The sequence below is a fragment of the Eumetopias jubatus genome, unplaced genomic scaffold, assembly GCF_037043125.1.
Source record: "Eumetopias jubatus isolate StellerSeaLion01/CBP00866 unplaced genomic scaffold, mEumJub1_p1.0 scaffold_6, whole genome shotgun sequence".
Classification (NCBI taxonomy): Eukaryota; Metazoa; Chordata; class Mammalia; order Carnivora; family Otariidae; genus Eumetopias; species Eumetopias jubatus.
Window position 1 is genome coordinate 120,684,189 of NW_028274812.1, and position 8,268 is coordinate 120,692,456.

The 8,268-nt window shown below is 50.4% G+C and overlaps 1 pseudogene; it reads left to right on the top strand.

Moving 5' to 3' along the window:
- Positions 1–444: 444 nt before the first annotated feature.
- On the top strand, positions 445–1,642 carry LOC148164151 (G/T mismatch-specific thymine DNA glycosylase pseudogene; annotated as a pseudogene).
- The last annotated feature ends 6,626 nt before the right edge of the window (positions 1,643–8,268 follow it).

The window sequence follows — 8,268 nt, forward strand, 5'->3', positions numbered from 1 at the left end:
TATTATTGCATCAAGAAACACACTCAGGACACAGACTGGGAGAAAATACTTGCAAATCACATATCTGATAAAGGACTTGCTGTAGAATACTCATAAAACCCTTAAAAAAGGACCAATAAGAAAAGAACTCATTTTTTCTTTTTTTATTATGTTCAGGTAGCCACTGTATAGTACATCATTAGTTTTTGATGTAGTGTTCAACGATTCATTAGTTACATATAAAAGAACTCATTAAAAAAATGAGCAAAAATGGGGGTCGGGGCTGGGAGGTGTGGGGGATGGGACTAGAAACTCGGGGGAGGAGCTTGAGCGCCAGCCCCTAGCTGGGTTCTGCCAACATTCCTGTCTGGGCTCTGGGCTCTCGTTATTGTGGTGTGGGGTGGGGGGCGGTTCCCGGGCGAACCCGGAGACCAGCACTCGCTTGCCCTGGAGCCGCACTGGGGGATGGAAGCGGAGAATGCGGGCAGCCCTTCCCTTCAGCGAGCTCGAGCTTCCCCATGCCCATGAATGATGGCTGGGGCTCCTGATGGGGCAGTGGTGAGGGAAGAGCAAATGCGGCACAAGTTCCAGACCCCGTTCCTGCTCGCGAACCTGCACACGAGACCCCCAAAAGGAAGGAAAAAGAAAACCCAGGGCAACAGAACCAAAACATCCAGTAGAACCCCAAAAGCCTGCTGAGGCCAAAAAATCTGACAAGTCCACAAAATCAAAAGAAAAGCAAGAAAAAAAATTACAGACACATTTAAAGTGAAAAGAAAGGTAGACCGTCTTAACGGTGTTTCCGAAGCTGAACCTCTAAGACCCTCCCGGACATTTTGGCCTTCAATCTGAACATTGTGATTCTTGGCATAAACCCAGGACTAATGGCAGCTTACAAAGGGCATCATTACCCTGGACCTGGAAACCATTTCTGGAAGTGTCTGTTTATGTCAGGCCATAGTGAGGTGCAGCTGAACCCAGTGGATGATCACGCTCTACCGGGAAAGTATGGTATTGGATTTACCAATGTGGTGGGAAGGACACCAGGCAGCAAAGCTCTTTCCAGTAAAGAATGTTGTGAAGGAGAACGTCTTCCCGTGCAGAAATCACAGCAATATCAGCCACGGATAGCAGTGTTTAATGGAAAAGGTCTTTATGAAATTTTTAGTAAAGAAGTTTTTGGAGTTAAGGTTAAAAACTTCGAACTTGGACTTCGGCCCCATAAAATCGCAGGCACAGAAACTCCCTGCCCTGCTATGCTCTCATCCAGTGCGAGATGTGCTCAGTTTCCTGGAGTCCAGCACAAAGCACATTAAGCTGAGAGACTTGAGAGATCAGTTGAAAGGCGTTGAACCAAACACAGACGTTCAAGAAGTGAATGCACGTTTGATCTACAGCTAGCCCAAGAGGATGCAAAGAAGATGGCTCTTAAGGAAGAGAAATATGACCCAGGTTATGAAGCAGCGTATGGCAGTGCTTATGCAGAAAATCCATGCAACGGCGACCCTTGCAGCTTCCCTTCCACGGGGCTAACTCACAGCGGAGAATGAACTTTTGGGGACATTCCAAATGGGCAGTGGATGACCCAGTCCTTTACAGACCAGATTCCTTCCTTTAATGATCATTGTGGGACACAAAACAGGAAGAAGGAAACCACGCTTAAGAGTGGTGATTCTCAGCTCTACCTAAATGCTGCAGTTTTAATGCAGTTGTCAAGAAGTGGCCCTCAGTTTGTTAACTGAGGCATTTTGTTAGTATTTTACTCTGTGATAGAACGATAGTACATTTGTGTGGTAGAATCAACTGGATGAACCTAAGCAAGTTGGGAAGGGAAAAGGAGGACTTTTTGTGTATGAGTTTTTGTATTTGAATTAACCATCATTCCAGCTTTTTATAAACTATATTTCCTTTATGAAGAAATTGATCTTCTTTTGGGAGTCACTTTTAATCTGTAATTTTAAAATGAAACAGTCTGAATATTTATACTTGATTATGAACTGTGCATAAACCCAGATACACCATTATTCCTTTTATGCCTAAGAACGGCATGCTAATCATAATTACCACTGGAAAAGGGGCCAATGTGTTTGTTTTCATATATGAAGTTAATCCACAGTGCAGCCTATTTTGGTGTTGTTAGTGGGGTTTGATGGGCTCCCTGAGTCGTTTTCACACTCACACCTCTTTGCCTCACCAATGGGGAGATTTGTGAGAGGTGCAGCGGAAATGTAAAGTGTGGCCTTCCAGCAGTAAGGCTAGCCTGGCCTTCTCTGATGGGGCACCAAGGCCTGGCTTTGGCCTCCTCACCCCAGGCATTAATCCTCTAGTAGAGGCACAAATTGTTCTGGGATGGAAAGCTCCAGAGAACGCAGTAGACCTTCTTAAGTTTGTTGCTTCCTCTGTGTTTTACTTGAGAGATAGACATTTGATAGGGAAGGAATTGAATTTTTCTTACACTAGCTCTCACCATTCTATTTTTATCTTCCTTGGCTTTCGGGGTATAAGGGGCAAAGTGGTGAGAAATGAACTCTAGGGCTGAGCAACAATATGCTGGAGGTGTTTGATAATCTTCCTGAAACTGGTGCTTGATATACACGAGATGGATTAACATAACAGATTTTTTCTTGCCAGGTATATCTAATCAATAATTGACAAAACCTTCTCTGCATCATTGCTGTCCTTAGTTGCGAACTAAGTGAGCCTTGTGTCAGGGTGAGTTTGCAGTCACGTAACTTTGTGATTTTCTAATGCCTTTTCCATGGTGCTACAAAGGGTCCAGACCTCTAGGCCTGGGGGATAGTTAAGCTGGGTGTCCAGATATGCCATTTGCTATTCCTGCTGGTCACTTCTGAATATGCTGATTTCATTCAAACGCAGGGAGCATGCCGCTTTTCAATATGAAAATATTTATGAGGTTTTCTTTTTTTCTTTCTTTTTTGAGGTTTTCTTTTTTCCTAAGGGATCATACACCCTGTTCTTCTCTATATAATGAGAGAAACAAATTCTTGTGAATCTTAACATACTTTATAGCTGTGGCTATGATGGATTTTATGTTTCCCTTAGTCTAGGTCAAACCGTGTAAAAATTATTCAGCTCATGTTATCTCACTCACGTACTGCACTGCTGTTTACACCGACGTTTTATTTGGGGGCTTTGAAATGCCTTGCATCAGGGTTTAGGAACAATGAGTTCTTTTTTCATGGGACTATGTAAAACATGTAAGTGGGAATTGCTTTGCCATATAATGATTGTAGCCTTGTAACAAAAGATTTTTTTTATTTGAGTGGAGAAAATACTCTTTAAATTATGATGCATACTCACTAGAGAATGGGTTTGAGGATTTTCCAAGCATATAATAATGGTGTTTTTCATGACATATGAAAGATGAAGAGTAAATGTTGATATATGACAATATGAGAATTTTTCATTAAAATATTGAAAAAGGTTTTTAATTCGTTTGAAAGACTGATGGGTTTCACAATAAAAATATTAAGAATGATTATTAAAAATGTGCAAAAATTTGGAGAGCTGAAGAAGATACACTCATGGGTAACAAGCATATGAAAAGATGTTCAACAAAAAGTGTCACCACGGAAATGCAAAAGACAGCAACAGTGATCTGCCATCACACACCTGTTAGATGGCGGGATTCCAAGCGCTGATAGCGTCACCTGCTGCCCAGGACAGGGAGCCACAGAAAGCCTCAGTCCCTAAGGGCAGGAATACAAAATAGCACAGCCGCTGTGGGAGACGGTCAGCAGTTTCTTATAGAGTCAAACATGGACTAAGCATACAAGCTGCTGATCCCCCTGTAAGGTATTTACCCAACTCATTTGAGAACTCCCGTTTGCACAACAACCTGCACGCAAATTGTCACCGCGGGACAGCCCTCACCTGTGGGCTGCACGTCCTGACTGCCTTCCAAAGACTACTTTATGGAAAGGAACAAAGCAAGAGAAGGAACTTCACAGGGAGCATCTGGGTAAGACGACCTTAGCCAGGGGGTGAGGGTGAACTTCATCCGTGACAAGCAGGGGATCGCTGTATGTTTTTGCTATGGCATGTGGAGAACGGCCCAGCCAGGTGTGGTCTTCCCAAACCCCACAGCCTCACTCAGCCTGATTCACGGTGAGAGACAGTCTACAATGTCCCCGAAACATCTCCTCAAACACTTCAGGGCCGTGAAAAATGAGGACATTCTGAGACACGGTCACAGCTAGGGGAGCCTGAAGGAGACATGATGGGACTCAATGCGGTAACTTGGATGGGGTCTTGGGAGAGAAAACAAAACCATGACAGCAAATCTTGTGTGGAGATCCGTAGTAACGTATGAATGTGGGGTCGTTAGCTGTGACAAATGCATGACGGTGAGATTGGTGTTAACGACAGGACAACTGAGTGTGGGGTACACACGGACTCTGCACTACCTCTGTCACTTCTCTGTGAATCTCCAACGGTTCTAAGATAAAGGAGTGTCTTTTGTAAAATAGCCCTCAGGGAGGGAATCAGTCCAGGAGGAACACGGATCTACTCTTCAATTTTCCTGGGCTTGTCATCCAGGGGCTGGAGAGGGCTTGTGGGGAGGACAGATGGAAACTCAAACACGGGACAGGGCTCCAGAGCGCTCCTCTCCTCAGATCCCCTCCCCACCCCTGCACCTGCCCCCAGGGCTGCTCAGAAGGCCCCTTCCTCTGCCCCGCCCCGCCCCGCCCAGCCCATGCCCAGCGTGCAGGTCAGCCCTCTGGGCCTGACTCAGCTCAGCCCAGTGCTCCCCCTGGCGGTGTGGGACCGGAGCGCCGCAGCGCCCCCGTGTGGCCACAGGGCTGAGGGCAGGAGACCTGAGAGCCCTTTGGACTTCTCCGCAGGGACCTCCCCAGGGTCTCCCTGGGTTCACAGCAGGGGCACAGGGCTGTGCACACAGGGGAAGCCCCCATCCGGTGTCAAGTCCTCAGTCTGAATCGTCTCCAAAACTACATGCTGACATAGGTGGTTTCTCCCCGTTGAAGGACCATGGAGTCTGGCCTCAGGGAGGAACAGACTTCAGGCCATCACGGCTGGTTCCCAGGTCCGCCGTGGACCCCACACACATTCTGGGTGCCCTCAGTCTCCTAATGAGACCTTGACCCTGGAGTCGCTGTCCCTTGTTCCTGCTGCTGCTTCAGGGCGAACGGGTCCTCCTCCAGGGAACCAGCTCTGGATTCTCAGTTCCTAAGGTCAGGTAGAAGGAGGGGAGGAGGGGGGAGGGGCTCCGCTGGGGGATGGCCTGGAACCTGGGGCGGCTCCTGGAGGAGTGAGCAGAGGGAGGAAGTAGTGACATTAGGGGGTGGGGGCCGACAAGAGTGCAGGTGGAGGAAGCCGGGACGAGAGTCAGGGGAAGGGGTCATCTTAGGGACCGTTGTGGGGGAGGATGGGTTCTGTCTGGAAGAGGAGCAGGGACTTCTGGCTGGGGCCCTGGTGGAGGTCTCTGGTTGTCACCTGATGGTCATCACACAGGGGTGAGCTCTGTCATCGGTCAGGAAACTGTACTTAAGTTCAGGCATTTTCCACACTGACACTATGAATAGTTCAAACATTCCGGAAAGAAGGGAAAAACAGAGAGGGGGAGGTGGTTAAGGGGCTTCCCCTCCTCCAGAGCAAGACCCCCTCATGCTGGGGAGGCAGGGGCATCAAGGAACTGAGAGGAAGGGGAGCAAGTCCCGTGTACCCTGAAGGGCCAGCCCTGCTTTCTGATTCTGGAGTTTTCAGATTCCCACTCCCTGGGCTACGGTTTCTCAGCCACTTGCCGTCCACCCCGGTTTCACACCCTCTGCCACCTAGAAACCATCTCTACCTGTGAAGTCAGTGGAACCCCTGCTCCGCGAAGAGCAGCCGCAGGGCCTCTAACAGGGGGGGTCCCAGCAGCTGGAGCCATGGAGATGCCATCCTGGAGCTTGGAGGCTGGACACCGCAGTGGTACAATGACATCAAACAGGACTCAGGGCCCAGGCTTCTGCCTCACATTTCCTCCTGGACCCGCATATGTCCCCTCCCCTATCCCCAGGCCTGCAGAACCCGAGCGTCTGAACACCATGCCCCAGATGACCAAGGGGGGAAGCTCCTGTGCAGGGGTCAGACCCCACCTTTTGGAACCTGGAGGGTGGTTCTCCTCCCCTGCCTGGAGAGCCCAGGACCCTGGCCTGCTGCCTCTTCCCTCCCTTGGTGCAGAGAAGGAACACCTCTGTGTTTCTTTGTTGGCAAGCTGAGAGGGACGAACCTAGAAAGGGCTAAAACTAGAGCTTGTACGGGTGATTGGTCTGAAAAATGATCCAGTACAGAGAAAAGAGGAAATAAGAGATGGGGAGGTTTTAGCTGCATTCCACACCCTGGTTCCAGTCACACGAGGACAGTGGCATCCTTGCTAGTTTTGTTTGTTCACTAAGACAACAACCCCCCCCCCATTCTGACAGCCTGCGTTGCATTTCTGCCACTTTCAGCCAAAGCATATCTGTGGAATGTATAAGGAGTCTCTTCTCCTTTATAAGTCTAAAGTCAGTAATAGCATAAGCCACGAAAGCTCTGTCCCAAATTTAGACAAGACGGCATACGATTCCCTGCCTCCTAAGACCTGGCCTCTTCCTCCTTCTGCGGCACCGAGTGGCCTTTTGCTCTATGAGATGCTGCAAACCACACACAGGAATGCGGTCCTCCCGGCAATAGCAAAAGGCCCTTTCCTTGTGCTGCGCACAGAAGCTCACTGAAACCACGCTCCAGAGCATTCCTGAGGTTGGAACTAGCAGGCAATGTAAAGCTGGCTTTTCAGAGAACTGCTTCTCCCCGGTGAGCTATTGTTTCTTTGCAGACCCCACTCACACATACACCGGCTGTCCCTGCAGAAGCCTGGGCTCCAGGTCCATTGATAGGTTCCAGCCTATGGACAAGCCAGGTCCTGCATTCCTCATGGGGACAAGGAGCCCAAGACCCCATCTCGTTTATACCTGCTCTCGGAGCTCAGAGCCCCTTCTCCTTGTCCGAAGAGCATCTTGGGAGATCAGGGGCTACATTTTGCCTCCTTCTGAGGTTATCTCCACCGCAAAGTGAACTCCGGAGGCACGTTACACACATTTGTTCAATGTGCACGTTCGATGTGTGGGGCGGGAAGCTCGCTGGGCATGAGCGACGGGAGGATGGACCTCAGATGTCTGATGTCTTGACAGAGAGCCCCCACCGAGGAGCACTCCCTTCCAGCTATCTGGCCGTCAGTTTGTGGTTACAGCATCCCCCAGCAGAGAAAGTCAAGTTTGTTGTGCCTGCAGAATGCAGGGCCTTGTCCTTGTCGACCTCTGTCCCTAGAACGGAAGCAATGTTGTGGTTTGCGACCCCTGCAGGCATGTCGATGCATCTTGGGAAAGGACATGGTTGTTGGCTAATTATTATACAATCCAGGCCTGTCACTCCAATGCTGCGACCCCAGGTTGCACCCAAAAGAAGACATTGGTATGAGCCAAAACCTTGGAGTTACCGGGGCCTTAGTGTCTGTTGACGCCCTTGCTTCCCCTGGAGCGACTTTAATAAAACCCTGCTCTGCTCTGCTCTCCTTTCCTGTCCTGTGATTCTACCGTGGCAGCAAAAAGAACTGCGGCTTCTTTCCTTCTCCGGGTAACTCTCTCCAACACACCTGTCCTCATGAAGACTCCTAAGTGAGCTCAGTATTTCTTGTCATCTCAGGTTGACCTGTGACGGGAGGACGATGTGGTGAGGAGTGTGAAAAGAACTGGAGATGGCAGAGGGGTCGTTCAGGAGGGAGAGGGCGGACAGAGGCCACAAGTGCAGCACCCCTGCCGGGGCCTCCTGACCCGTCCCCGCACGGACTCTCCTCCGGTCCCGTCTCCTGTCCACACGGCGCCCCAGCGGCCTCCTCCACATGGACGCCCACGCCAGGCCACCTGCTCCTCTCCCTCCCACCTATTTCCTTCCAGCCACGAGAGGAAGCAGTGGTCCAGCCGCAGCCCCGTGCCCGGCACCGTTCTGAGCACGTCACAGGGGTCAGCTCATCCCTGCAGCATCGGCCACGGGTCAGGGGAGGAGGCTGAGGCGTCCATGGATAAGGAGTGTGTTTGGTCCCGCAGCTCAGGGGGTGATGGAGAACATTCTGGAATCCGGTTGGTCCGGGCCCAGGCCTGCCCGCTTCAGCTCCATGCTGCCGCTGCCGCCGCTGCCGGCCACTTCCCTGCACCCGGTCCATCCTGAGAACCGGCCCCACTGTCCCGGAGCCAGGACTTCTCCCCAGCTGCTGGCCTCCACCCACCATCC